The sequence below is a fragment of the Pecten maximus genome, chromosome 11, assembly GCF_902652985.1.
Source record: "Pecten maximus chromosome 11, xPecMax1.1, whole genome shotgun sequence".
NCBI lineage: Eukaryota > Metazoa > Mollusca > Bivalvia > Pectinida > Pectinidae > Pecten > Pecten maximus.
Window position 1 is genome coordinate 20210061 of NC_047025.1, and position 15779 is coordinate 20225839.

Here is a 15779-nt window from a genome sequence, read left to right on the forward strand (position 1 = left end):
CCACTGTTCCCTGCTTATCCCCTGGTTTTTCTAATATGTATGTTTATAATATCGAAACCTTGGACTCAAGCTAACTCGATGATTTTTATTAATTCGTTGTTCCCTTGCAGAATCATGGGTGTTTGCCAGCTTTGTCTAATGCTTCGGGGACATCGAGAAATACAGGAAGAGAGCTCTGTATTTAGTGGAATTTATCAAATGACTAATGTGGGTCCTTGGAAGATTGCCTCGCCTCTTTAAGGTTCACGTGATTAATGTATGGAATTGTTGGTGACAAATGATGTGCTGCTGTTGTTATTTAGGAAGGCTTTGACAAAAGAAGACTGGAACACGTATGACTACTGGTGTAAATTAATTGTTCGGTAAATATATCATAGATAGCTATAAATATTGTCTTGGGTAATTGACATAATCAGAATTAATTAATTGTGTTATGGAAGAGTAAGCTTTTTCTGATTCGTCTACGACACCAGCCATACAAATCTAGGTCACGACGACACCAGCTATACAGATCTAGGTCACGACGACACCAGTTATACAAATCTAGGTCGAATAACTATCTAAAATGAGAATTAATGTGGTGACAATGGATCCACTAGGCATATCAACAAGACTCAAACATGTCTGACCTCATATCGCATAAGGAAAAAGAATATTTCGAATTTGTTTAGTATATATCATATATGTCACAAAAAATTGAGATATGCTGCTGTTCAGAAATGGATAATAAACAATTTTGAAAATAAAATCATCACGTTTATCATACAACTTAGTTGTAACCTGTCCCTTCTGGTTATGTTAATAAAGATTGAGGTAAGTAGCTGATGTTGAAGAGTTTTACAAGGTTTATCCAATCGACATGAACAATTAAGTTTTGTTTTATGTAAACATAACATATTAAAATACCTAGGCAAAATTGAAGCCCTCTGTTAGCTGTTCTGATATGCTATTCAATGACACCAGTTTTGTATGAAAAAGAAAAAGAAAAAAAAAAAAAACATTAAGTAAGACATGACTTTGTGGCTTTGACCTGGGTTGGCATGACAGGTGTCATCGATGAAACCGAAGACGTTTTCCATTTCGGAACCCAAGATACTGGTTTTATCGATGTTCCCTAAGGGGTACATCAGTTACACTATATACTACAGTGGAAAGATCAGTTACATGGTATCTACAGTGGGTAGATCAGTAACACTATATATTACAGTGGAAAGATCAGTTACATTGTATACTACAATGGGTAGATAATTTACATTGTATACTACAGTGGTAAGATCAGTTACATTGTATACTACAGAAGCTATATCGGTTACATTGTATACTACAGTGGGAAGATTAGTTACATTGTATACTACAGTAGGTAGATCAGTTACATTGTATACTACAGGGGGTATATTAATCACATTGTATACTACAGTGGGTAGATCAGTTATATTGTATAGTATAGTCGGAAGATCAGTTACATTGTATACTACAGAAGCTATATCAGTTACATTGTATACTACAGTGGGGAGATTAGTTACATTGTATACTACAGTGGTAAGATCAGTTACATTGTAAACTACAGTGGGTAGATCAGTTATATTGTATACTACAGTGGGTATATCAGTTTCATTGTATACTACAGTGGGGAGATCAGTTACATTTTATACTACAGTGGGTAGATCAGTTACATTGTATACTACAGTGGTAAGATCAGTTACATTGTATACTACAGTGGAAAGATCAGTTACATTGTATACTACAGTGGGGAGATCAGTTACATTGTATACTACAGTGGGTAGATCAGTTACATTGTATACTTCATTGGGTAGATCAGTTACATTGTATACTACAGTGGGTATATCAGTTACATTGTATACTACAGTGGGTAGATCAGTTACATTGTATATTATAGTGGGAAGATCAGTTACATTGTATAGTATAGTGGGTAGATTTAAATTTAATGGACTAGTTTGAACGAATTACAATTGCATTTTGTGAAAACAACAGATGATGTTACAGTAAATTTTACCTAACGTATAATACAGGTGTATAATAGAGGTGTGACGTCACTGCCTACCCAAGATCAATAGCGTCGCTGCCACATCCAACTTGTCAGAGGTGTATCGCCTTCACACTGAGCTGCTGCCAAGAGTAACCTGTTCGTAAGTACTTTATCATTGTTACATTACAACACATGTGCACCCATTATCATTTTAATTCATATTTCAAATCGTTCATTTAATTGTTCCTTTTTCTTCTTCATTTTAACACCCTTATCGTTTTTGCTAAATGTTAACGTTTATCATTGTTCTATGAATTTACATTTTAATTGAATTATTCACTTCAAATCAATGTTGTTGCTTAGTACAATAAAAAGATATGACATTGTACCTCGAAATATAAAAAAATACCTTGAAAAGGAGACTGGAACGTTGAGGTTCTGTAACATCTTAACGGATACGAGACTGCTGACGTTTGCGAAATTCCAGTTCCATTTCCAATGTATGATCGTTTTAGTAGAAATATATGTAATCATGTAGCAAATCAGCTCAAAATACGGCTGATCAAAATATTGAAAACGTCCATAATACATCAAAGTTACAATCGATGGTAATGACTTCTGTAGAGTTTGCCGGTTAGCTGAAATCTGTTTTATTTCTGATGGAGGACTTGTACATGCAATCAAATATTAAATATATCTAGCAAACTAGTTAGAGCATATAGCGTTACATGTGTTAAACACATCCGCTGGTTGCTTGTATCATAGAGCTGTTCATTGCATTCGTGTACTTGCAGTCTAATAGAAATGCTGTCATGCTATCACATAATTATACCAGACGAGTCCCTCAATACAACACAAATGAATAATACAATCTTCATATCAATGGCGTAAAAAGAGATGAGCCAAATATACAAAACAAAGTTAACAGTGAAACTGTATTAAAAAGATAATAACGCACACAAAAAACAGTTAAATTATCGGGAACGAACAGTGCGGCAATGACAGTGCATTCATCTGAATTATTTTAAACAATTATGTCTGGAGTCTCCAGCGGGATTAAACATAGCAAGTGCAACAGTCTGAACTCTGAGGGAACCCTCTCTATCATGCCGAAGTAATTAGTTCCCAAACCTCATGCTGTCGTTTGTTGGTAGGGTAGTTGATTACAAAAACAGGCTTTCCTACTGTTGAAACTAGTTAGGGTTATATTCCTGGACTTGATATAATTATCATATGGGCAATAGCATTTTCGTAAAAAAACATTGATGTTGAAAACGTGACATGTATTTATCTTCATTCAATATTGGATATTGAAACGTGACATGTATTTACATCAATTCAATATTGGATACTTGGTATTATTTTCCTGTATTCATTATTGAATATTTTGTTTGCTTGTTTGCTTGGTTTGTCGTCCCGTAAACAGCCAGCGTCATTTTGAGGCAGTGTTTTATAGTAGTTGGTGACTACCTCACTGAACAGCACAATGGAGGTCTGTCGCATGGCATCCTGAGCAATTAGGTTAAAGTGTCTTGCCCATGGACAAAACCACAACAGCACAGACCTGCCCATTTCTCAGCTTCCAGAGAAACACAAACCGACACGGGTAAGAAGCGTCGAACCACGGCTGAGCTTCGCGGCCCCAGACAAATAAATGAATAAGTGATATGTATTTACCTCAATTCAATATTTAATACTTGACGGTATGTATTTAATGGCATCAATTTTGAATACATGCAATTATAACTTCTAGTCATTGTTGGCAGCGGTACATGTTTGAATATGGTCAAATGGAGCAACCGGATAGTAATGTGGCCAACGTCACAAATGCGTCAAAGTAATAATAGAAGAAAAAAAAGTTCTTTGTCGTTAATATGACACTATTAAAGTACCATAAAGATAAATTTGAAGAGGTTTCTGTATAACAAACAGTGTCGTTGTTAGACCTTAGTTTATAATGAATTACATTCGTTTATGTTTGTTAGTAAACAACTGTCACACATGTGTAAACATTCACCACAATCCGGCTTCAATGTAAATAAATTGTGATTTTTTTTGGATTCAAATAAAGGGAGCATAATTGATGTCAACTTTTATATAAATATTATTTCAGAGTCAACTTAAAATGAGTTATTTCATCAATGTTTTGCGACATAAGAGTAAGATACAGGGTATGTAAGATTTTGCTGGCGAGATATAGAGCTGCTGTGTGAATTTTGTGCAACAACCTTCTGTACCAATTATAGCTGTAAGCGACAATGATTATCTGTGTTTTGTCTGTCAATGTGAAAAGTACGTCTCCTATTTAGTGAAGATATCATTGTTAACTCTTTGAGCTGCATGTCATTGGAATTGAAAGTTAAAGGCATCCATCAGACCGGACAGTCATTAATCATATTACGGCATACCTTGTTCGTTACCTAATAGGAAGTCGATATTTTAATTGACTTAATATGGATAAAGCCAGTACAAAATCTTTCCAAATGTTATACACGACATGTTACACGTGCATCAATGTGATCAATGTGTTAGTCATGAAACTTACACCACCAGCCTGTCGAACGACGTATTATTTGTACGGCGCTGCATACCATCTACTACGGCTGTCAGGCACTCAATAGTCCAACTTCATGTCACAGATAGCCAATTTATATTTTAATTCTAAATGTTCAAAACATTTATTAGATTTGTCAATTAATTAAAAACAGAATGGATATTTTGCTCATTCGGACATAAAATAATACATGTTCATTAGTCTTTATAGATTGACACTAAGCTTTGCAAATTCTCTACCCTTTACCTTCATAGGTGCCTTTCTTGGCTTTTTTTTTTTTTTTTTATCTTTTACTCTATTAAACTTCAAACTGTGAATTTACCTGTTTGATTATATTAAACCTGTTTTGTTGTGACTATGAATTATTGTTGGAGCTTTACACTTGCATTGATGGGAATACCAATGTTTGTAAATTAGAAGTGCACTTGTCAAGGGGGACTATCAATATTTACTGGACCTAACCATCTTTATAAGTTCGATTTGGCATGTTCATGAGTCACGGTTAGTAGTAGCATTGTGTTGGACATCCAAGGGTCGGTAGTTGGATTCCAGTCAGTGGTAGTAAAATGGGATGCTTGCGAGTTTGGTGCCATCATGGCCTTGTAACCTTAAACAAATATGTCATGTACTCCATTTTCAGCTGTAAAAAAATGTAGGCGTATCCTAAACATCAGTCTGTATGACAGGAAGTTGAGAAATATGCTTCCTGGTGTCAAAATGCTGCATGATCATGAGGGATACCTATTTGTGAACCGCACTGAGACGCTTGTAATAAAGCGATAAATGAGACTCGAATATCTTATCATTTATTTAAGTTGACAACACAAACAGAACTTGTCCCCGTTTTGCTGTTACACTTTACTCAGTCTGTATTTCATTCCATACTATTTATACCCACTGTGTTTGAGTACCTGTTGTCTGCACGTGACATGTGTTTGTCTGGAGCAAATCGATCTGAAAATTGGGCAATTAAAATATCAGCACAGTGATACGCCAATAAGGGCTCAAAGAATAAAGCACAACATTCTGTACAGAAACTCTGACCTTGTAGAGTAATACATAATTAAAATATTACTGAACAAATTATACTCAAGTTACCTACCAATCGATATCCACCAAGGTTTTATACAAAACACATTCTTCTCTTCTCCCACGTAAGTACATTAAGTAATGACACGATTTCATACCGGACTGAACATAGGTAAATATCAGTAAAGTAAAATCGACCTTTGGAATACAAGACGTTATTTGTTTATGGTAGAAAACTCAATATGGATAGTATAAATCAATAGAATTAACACCACACAATGTATACTCAATTGTTGGATGGTTAAAAATGCCCCTTCACCCATCGAACTCTTGTGTATTAGACACATTGATAATCAATATAATACAGATTCAAAAGCTGACAATATAATGAAACTCAGATATCAAGGACGGAGCAATTTACAAAGAAATTTTGAAAAGAAAATGAATTCCTCAATCCTCTTCCTTTGATATAACAACCAATCTATTCCACACCTATTCTATATAACTGTTATTAAACCCCATTCAGGGTTTGCCGCTGTTTTCCCTTTGATGTAACAGGATATTTTCAAATATATTATGCTTGATTTTTCTTTTTATTAAAATAATCTTGGTAAACATCTGTTGAGGACAAGTGATATTGATTTATTTTCTTACTACCTGGCGTCTAGGACAATTCTATCAAACGAAATACAAATACCGATAGTACTTAGTAACATGTGCGAAATGACACCGTGTGCCGTCACTAACTCGTGTTGGCAATGTAATACACAATACGTACAACAGACAATAGAAATAAACTTTATATACTCTGTTATTTAAGGTACCTGTCACGTGTGTGGGTCTGCTTAACGCCTTTTTTGGGGGAGGGGGGTAGTTCTATTTTACGTCGTATATCATCCAAACCCCTAACCTTATGGCCACATATAAAATTTATTCAAAGGAGAAGTTACCAATCAAACGGGGTATACTACTTTGTTATCATTATATTCACTCGTTTAATACAGGATGGTCTGTACAGTCTACGTGAATATCATAGAATAAAGGTGTTTGAGAATGACGATCAAAATACCAATATACAATGTAGCTGTTCTGGAATTCTTCAAAAATGTAACAGATTGTGTGTATGACAGTGGCATCATTGAATAATATGTATACCTAGGTTACCTTATACAATGTTAACGTTTATCGAGTAACGATTTAATATGTATACTGAATGTCAATTGTAATAATTACTATACCTATGTTGTGGCTAACGTAACAGAATCCCCTGTGTAAATGAGTTACACATTTATGTTAAAAGAGTTTTTATAATTTTTTAACGAGGTTTTACAAATGTCACTACATGTTCCTACTTTTAAGTGTTAAGTGTAATCATCAAACAGTTTAAGTCATCACCTGTTAATCTCATGTTTTCAGCAATCGGATGTTTTGTGTTTTGTGTAATTGAGGTTTGAAGTACATAAATGACACAACAAGACAATTCCGGTTGAATATCGCTAACGTGTATCGGCTATCTTCAGGCGATTACTTTTTAATGCTTAGTAACAACATTATGACGTAATACAATCAATAACATAATGGGGAGGTAATAATTACGTTACTGTATTTTAAAGTGTGACGACACCAATTTTTAACCATTGAGTGCCGGTTTGAAAAGTTTAACAAACATTTCTTCCTTGCATATTCGCTTTGTAGCATTACACTCGGGCATCTTGTGAAATGGATAAACACGGAATAATCCTTTTCCACAAATATCCAGATGTTCACTTAGCGGAATTTTACGTGTTTCGGGCGTACGTATTTGTTGTCTGTGAACGCGGATTCTTTCCGACAGAGCATTTCCCGTTTGTCCGATATAATATTCGCGACAAGTACCACAGACAATACAGTAAATTAAATTCTCTCTCTATATATATATGTGTGTGTTATTTTGAAGAATCGAATAACTAATGATGGTGTATTAAGACTTCTGCAATCAGTATCTTGAAACATTTCCCAGATAAAATAACTTTACTTGGGGTGTGATCAATCAACTTACCGGTATTTCGAGGACGTGTACAGTATCTTTACATGTAATCTGTTCTCTACAGCTCATACGACTTGATATCAGGATGATATATACACATGTACACAATTATATCTATAATTATCTTGTTATAGATAGCGGACACTGGTATGTGCCGTCTTCATTGTATAGACATGATATTGTAAGTAAACAATCTGTACCTAGGGTTTGATTGTAGTCTAATCCGATATCCTATTGGACAAGTGCATTGGGCCATCTGTATTTGGTTCTAACCTCGAAGTCCACGAGGTTTTCCGTTTTTTGTTTTGTTTTGTTATTTAATTTATTTGAATAGTGTGACACGATTCAGCAGAGCATACACAATCTTCATGTACTTAAAGTTTTTTTGAATCCAATCTTGTCAATTATGAAAATTATGAATTTTGGGTCTTTTGTACCTCCTCATGAAAGCCAATTTTGACTTTTTAGTTAACTCCTATGTATCAACAGTTAACGCCCTTAGCATAACTGCCGAGTCCATAAAGAACATGAAGAATGAAATAGCTGTATGGTGCAGTCTAATTAATTATGACTCTACTGTATCTATATTGGAATAAACAAATATATTTGAAAACTTCCATTGCTGTTACAATGCCCTCAGATATTCATCTCTTGACGATTCCACAGTAACATCTTTTTTATTCGATTTTATTGGAAAAAAGTCAAAACAGCAACGAAAATAGTCATTGCGCATTCATACTAATTGCGCATGTGTGCATCGGTCCGGCTTGTATTCCTACGCGTCAATTTGATGTAAACTTGTAAACGAAACTATGTTTTCGTTAGTAAGGTTATGTGACTGACACACACCGGAAATGTACAAACAAATATATAATCATATAGACCATGACTTTGTCCAACATCAGTTCTGGCTTCAAAGCCCTATATATATGCGCCTTACTAAAGTCCAAAATTGATGAGTATATTGGGGAAATGATGGTGTACAGTGAGGTGACATAGACGCCAGGTAATAATGCTCACAGCTGTGATATATCAGACTGCTTGTAACCTTGATCTATTACAGAAGGATATGCATATTTATTGGTAAATACTCAATACAACTGCAGAGCCCGAAAGTTAAATCTGCAAGTCGTACATAAATCTTGCTGTGTCAATGCATTTTACATAAAACTGAAAATCTCATCAAAGTGAACATGTTCCCACGCCGGATTGCAGGTGAAATGTCGTTGTAGAGACAGTTTTATTGCCGATATTATGTTATTTAAGTTATTTAAAGCTTCTTTGATATTTCCTTCGTCGATATTGGGTTTGGTGTCCTTGTATGTAGCCTGCCATAATGCATAAGTGTCATTTTATCATAAATCGAAACACTGGACTAGAGAATAAATTATATTCATTCCCAATGTTTGTACAGTAGCCCCTTATTAAAGTTTATCTGTGTCAGTTGGTGTGAGTACACTGCATTTTCCTCATGGCCACAGTTATAGAAAATAACAGTTACTTTGGAAGAATGGTTTTCAGTGCTTTTCTATAGGGTATACGAATACAAATATTTGGCAGTGCTGTTGAGTTTTACTTTATTTACTCATTCTTGTACTTGAGACATTCAATTATCATGAACATTTGGTTTTATTGTTCGTTAAGCTGTTGTTCCAGTAGGGATGATGAATATATTTTTAAAAATCGAAGACAAAGTGTTCTCGCTAAAATTCTCTTTTTTATTCTTCGCTGCAAATAAGTAATTTGCTGACGACGAGAACGCGTATGAAATTAACTAGAGAGAGCTCATTGTGCATTTTATATTGGCTTTCTGGAAGAAGTTTTATTTTATTCTTCAAGTGCGCAGAAGATTCAGAACACATGAAAGTCATACACAAAATTATCAAAATAAAAGGCAACTTATGATCAGAGATCATACTTAGGGGTTTTGAAATAAACAGTTCGAATATTATCCCAGCGATTGTCACAAATTAATGAGAACATGTGTCTTGCAACCCATTCATCAACGTCGTGCATACCGATGACAGCTCGGCTGCTAAACACCCAAGGATAGAAACGGCAAAGGACGCCGTCTGGATTACCTATTTGTCCTCTAATTAAGATTCAATGTGAAAAGGTCGTATACAGATGTTGTGTAATGGAATAAAGTTAATTTTAAAAGTATCAATATCGGTCTTAGCCTAGCCCTGATATCATCACGCCTCATTGGTCCTACATGTTTAACGATAGTTATATCATCAATACTTATTTGAAATCGTAGCCCTTTACAGGGGATGTTCATAGGTTATCCATCATCACACTGGCATATTAAAATGATTATTGCACCGATGATTCATTGAAGTGTATACTGGGTAAGCCTGAATACAATTTTCCGGGATCATGTTCTTACAATGGATGACGTCATGGAGATAGAGAATACATGGTCAGTGTCTTAAAATATAAGCTGTATTTTGGCGAGGGTAAAGAAAGACAACAAGTGGGCGAGCCTTGGCGAGCCACTTTTGTCTTTCTGTCCCGAGCCAAAAATACAGCTTATATTTTAAGACACTGACCATGTATTCTATTTATCCTGCAACAGTCATTAAAATAATCATCAAAAATAATCATTTGTAAGTGAAACGGTGTCAAAAAAGACAAAAATATGTTAGCCTTTTAAACGTAGTTTCACTTTGAAGTAGGTCAGTCGAACTGACGCACGTGCTAAGATTCCAAAATACAGCTGTTTTCCGTCACTGCCGTATACAGCAAAAATATATACGGTGGGTGTATTCCGACAATGCGGTGGCAGTTGCAGGATAAATGACTTTATACGTCACATTTAAATATTTACGGGAATATTACGTATTGCATGCTGGTTACATTCGGTGCAAACTTATAGGTGCATATGTTAACTGTGACTTATTCAACTTTCAGAACACGTCAATTTCAAAGATATAAACTCTACACGATATGGATAAATGGTAATAAATAAATCTACATTCCAGTTCTTCCATCACAGTTGACTGTTCTCAAAACCTTAATCCCCAGTTATTTTATACCGATACTCGGACATTTCTATCCAGATATTTGCCCCTAACCTCCTGTACCCGTACTCCTACGGGTGTTCTCACACGTTTCTATTCCAATACTTTTGACATTCGTTCTCAGATCGTTCTGTACCGACAGTCGAATAGTTCTTTAACAATAATATAACATTTTTTCCCAAATCGTTTTGTACCGACAGTCGGGCAGTGCCGTTTTTTCTCAAACTATGATATTTAATATGAGATCATTGGGTACCGACAGTCAGACAGTTTTTTTTTTTCAATACACCGATATTTGTATTTAATTAACATTGTTATTTTGTGTCCTCTTTTTTCCTATCGTTATAAATCACAAATTAAGCCTGTTGTGTTTAGAGACGGGGAGATGCAGACTCCATGATTTGGGTTAATTATATGATTTATGTAGAGTAAAGTAGATTTTTACTCCAGTAGCAGACACTCGTGAATATTACAGTGTACGACAAACTAATGAAACTTTAATTCTAACTTCCACACACACTTATAATGTTCCCGGGATTTGTCCGTTAATCTAGTAGTTTGTTATATCTAACCTTTAACACCACTCCCAGATACTAAAACACTCGGTCATTAATCTGAGATATTTCATTGTTATAGGTCTGTTGTGTACTTAAACATGTAATACGCAATGCCGGAATACCAGATAAACAGACCAACATGGAAGCCGACATGCAAATAAAGCTGCGATTCTAACTCAAGATCGATAAAACGAGGCAAAATACGAACAAACCGTATACATGTATTAGTATCGAGACTCTGGGAATGGGACAGGGGGATACGACCAGGTGGTCCGGAAGGTAAACGTCTCCTGCTTCATCGACGACACCGGCCGTCATAAACAAGGCCAACCAGTGTAAAACAGGTATAACCACCTGGTATAAATGACGTCACCGCCGTCATAAACAAGGCCAACCAGTGTCTTACAAAACAGGTATAACCACCTGGTATACATGACGTCACCGCCGTCATAAACAAAGGCCAACCAGTGTCTTACAAAACAGGTATAACCACCCTGTATAAATGACGTCACCGCCGTCATAAACAAGGCCAACCAGTGTCTTACAAAACAGGTATAACCACCCTGTATAAATTGTACGTCACCGCCGTCATAAACAAGGCCAACCAGTGTCTTACAAAACAGGTATAACCACCTGGTATAAATGACGTCACCGGCCGTCATAAACAAGGCCAACCAGTGTCTTACAAAACAGGTATAACCACCCTGTATAAATTGTACGTCACCGCCGTCATAAACAAGGCCAACCAGTGTCTTACAAAACAGGTATAACCATCCTGGAATATTTACATTTTCACTTCGCTCCGCCTCAATGAACATAATAAACTCATTTCCCGTTGAAGATTTTGGGTCGCGTGCTTCTGTTCTGAGAGACGAATCACTTTCTTGCCGGCGTGTGAATACATTCACTGAGTTTACAATGGCGATCGAGTTCTGTACCGCCTCAGACTTGAATGCACTTTCATTTTGTGAATTTGTAACATTGTTATAAACGTATATAAACACAAGTGGAATAGCCGCTTTATGTGCTTATAAAAATGCCAGTATAATGCAGACAGTTTAGAAAACAGGATCTGGAAGAACACTGACACTCCCGATAGCACCGAGCTCATGATCTACGTAGCGCAGTAGGTCTAACGTTAGCTGTATCTCGAATGCCATGCTTGATACCATTTTAGTGGTCACAGAAAATAAACCTCAATTTTAACACTATTTAACAACACAAACAGACTGTAGCAGCAGTATGCTATATCGAGCACAGGGACACATTATTGTCATAATTTGATTCAATCTAAACATATGGAGGACACAAGTTTCCAGCTGTCGAATACCGCGATTTTCAAATCAATGTTTCTTTACTTACTATTATCAGAATTTACATCCCAAAACGCCAGTACGACAATGAAATCCAATATTTCAAGAGCAAGAGCAAGAGCACAATGTACATCATCAGCTAACCTGCGACTAAAATTCACATTGTACCCGGCTATTAGACTGCATCACATACGGTCGGAGGGGTTCGGCGTTAAATTTTGAGTAACATATGACATCTATAAATAATCGAAAGACTAAAAATCCAACATTCATTCAAATTATAAAACCTTACAAAATCCATTTTTTTTCAAGGCTTTAGAGAGTATATAAACTCTGTTTTTTTTAATGTTGTGATATTTCACTGAACAGCTGTCGTCACGTTAACCTTGTGCTTTTTTTTTTAACCGAGTCTCTGTGTCTCGAGTGACCAAATCACACACATACTATACTGTCAACACTGCACTTTAAATTCGTATTTATATGGGTATTGCTAAGTTTTTATTATACAATATCATAAATATTTGTTATAAATGAATATTTTACCTTGAAAATGTCGTAATTATGTGTATCAACATTGTAATAATCAAAACGTGTATGGGACTATATTTTGTGTTGCCTTGGCGACGAGAATAGCTGACTGTCTGCTGTTCCACTGCTGTGCACACATGTACGATAAGTATAACAATGTTACAAAATGACATACTTACGTCACACCGTTGTGACCGAATTTTGCAATCTGGTGGCGAAGTTTTTAATTTGGTTAACGTAAATATAAGGATTGATTGTCAATTTTGTTGCTTGCATGGACTGATGAAGGGAAGTGAACCTCGTGCAAATGGTACATGAACTGTTGCATGGACTGATGAAGGGAAGTGAACCTCGTGCAAATGGCACATGAACTCAGTTCATGTGCCATTTGCACGAGGTTCACTTCCCTTCATCAGTCCATGCAAGTGAGTTCATGTGCCATTTGCACGAGGTTCACTTCCCTTCATCAGTCCATTTAGGATTAATTGTCAATTTTGTTGCATGCATGGACTGATGAAGGGAAGTGAACCTCGTGCAAATGGCACATGAACTCACTTGCATGGACTGATGAAGGGAAGTGAACCTCGTGCAAATGGCACATGAACTGAGTTCATGTGCCATTTGCACGAGGTTCACTTCCCTTCATCAGTCCATGCAACAGTTCATGTACCATTTGCACGAGGTTCACTTCCCTTCATCAGTCCATGCATGCAACAAAATTGACAATTAATCCTAAATACATATCGCTTACTTTGTAGTCGGAATACATATGGAAGACTCAAATAACAAAATTTAAGTTGAAAATTCTTTTTAACTATCAAGCTAGTGTTGGTTGTTGAAGGGGCAGTAACTTAATAAAGACTGCATGACGATATAACAGTGATTAAGTCAAAATAATTGTATGTGTGCCGTGTACAGCAACTTTAAAAAAAGAATTTGTATACGACAAATTTGTACAATTTTGACAGCGACATCCATAACAAACAGGCAGCATATAGCACTATCAGTACGATACGATTTCAATTTAAAAAAAATGACGTTGTGATGAATATCGTAAGACATGTTAAAACATATTCAGCATATTTAATTATAAGAGATAATCTACAAAACAGCTTGTCTTTTTTCCACGAATTAAAACCTGGAGGAGTGCCAAAAATATGTCCCAAGATATTAATAAGAAATAAATAAATGGTATCGATTTCTCCTCACATTACAACAGACAGGTCGATGATATGGATGAACATGTGTTTCTAAGGATAAATCAGAAAATAAGTGGTGTATACACAGCACTGTTCAGCAACTAAGATATCGAACATCCGACAGACTGAAAATCAATATAAGGCTATACACATATTTACCACATATACGACATGTACCAAACAGTCAATACACCAGGACAAAGTATTAAATATTGTCAATGGTAAACTATACCAAAGCATCAATATACGTCAAACTCCCACATGGAAAAAACAATACATTGTACAACAGTATTGTCTTACAGGGACAAACAATACAGTGTACAACAGTATTGTCTTACAGGGACAAACTATACAGTGTAAAACAGTATTATCTTACAGGGACAAACTATACAGTGTACAACAGTATTGTCTTACAGGGACAAACAATACAGTGTACAACAGCATTGTCTTACAGGGACAAACTATACAGTGTAAAACACTATTGTCTTACAGGGACAAACAATACAGTGTACAACAGTATTGTCTTACAGGGACAAACTATACAGTGTAAAACAGCATTGTCTCACAAGGACAAACAATATAGTGTACAACAGTATTGTCTTACAGGGACAAACTATACAGTGTACAACAGTATTGTCTTACAGGGACAAACTTTACAGTGTACAACAGTATTGTCTTACAGGGACAAACAATACAGTGTACAACAGTATTGTCTTACAGGGACAAACTATACAGTGTACAACAGTATTGTCTTACAGGGACAAACAATACAGTGTACAACAGCATTGTCTTACAGGGACAAACTAAACAGTGTAAAACAGCATTGTCTCACAAGGACAAACTATACAGTGTAAAACAGTATTGTCTTACAGGGACAAACAATACAGTGTACAACAGTATTGTCTTACAGGGACAAACAATACAGTGTACAACAGCATTGTCTTACAGGGACAAACTATACAGTGTACAACAGTATTGTCTTACAGGGACAAACAATAAAGTGTACAACAGTATTGTCTTACAGGGACAAACAATACAGTGTACAACAGCATTGTCTTACAGGGACAAACAATACAGTGTACAACAGCATTGTCTTACAGGGACAAACAATACAGTGTAAAACAGCATTGTCTTACAGGGACAAACAATACAGTGTACAACAGCATTGTCTTACAGGGACAAACAATACAGTATAAAACAGCATTGTCTTACAGGGACAAACTATACAGTGTACAGCAGTATTGTCTTACAGGGACAAACAATACAGTATAAAATAGTATTGTCTTTCAGGGACAAACTATACAGTGTAAAACAGTATTGTCTTACAGGGACAAACAATACAGTGTACAACAGTATTGTCTTACAAGGACAAACTATACAGTGTACAATAGCATTGTCTTACAGGGACAAACTATACAGTGTAAAACAGTATTGTCTTACAAGGACAAACTATACAGTGTACAACAGTATTGTCTTACAGGGACAAACTATACAGTGTAAAACAGTGTTGTCTTACAGGGACAAACTGTACAGTGTAAAACAGTATTGTCTTACAGGGACAAA

The 15779-nt window shown here is 35.8% G+C and overlaps 1 protein-coding gene across 1 annotated transcript in view; it reads left to right on the forward strand.

Annotated features, from left to right (window-relative positions):
• The first annotated feature begins 2092 nt into the window (after positions 1 to 2092).
• Positions 2093 to 15779, forward strand: part of LOC117337491 (carbonic anhydrase 2-like) — a 60229-nt gene continuing 46542 nt past the window's right edge. The window contains exon 1 of the mRNA XM_033898494.1: positions 2093 to 2147. The gene's annotated coding sequence lies outside the window, so the exon portion shown is untranslated. The remainder of the gene's footprint in view (positions 2148 to 15779) is intronic.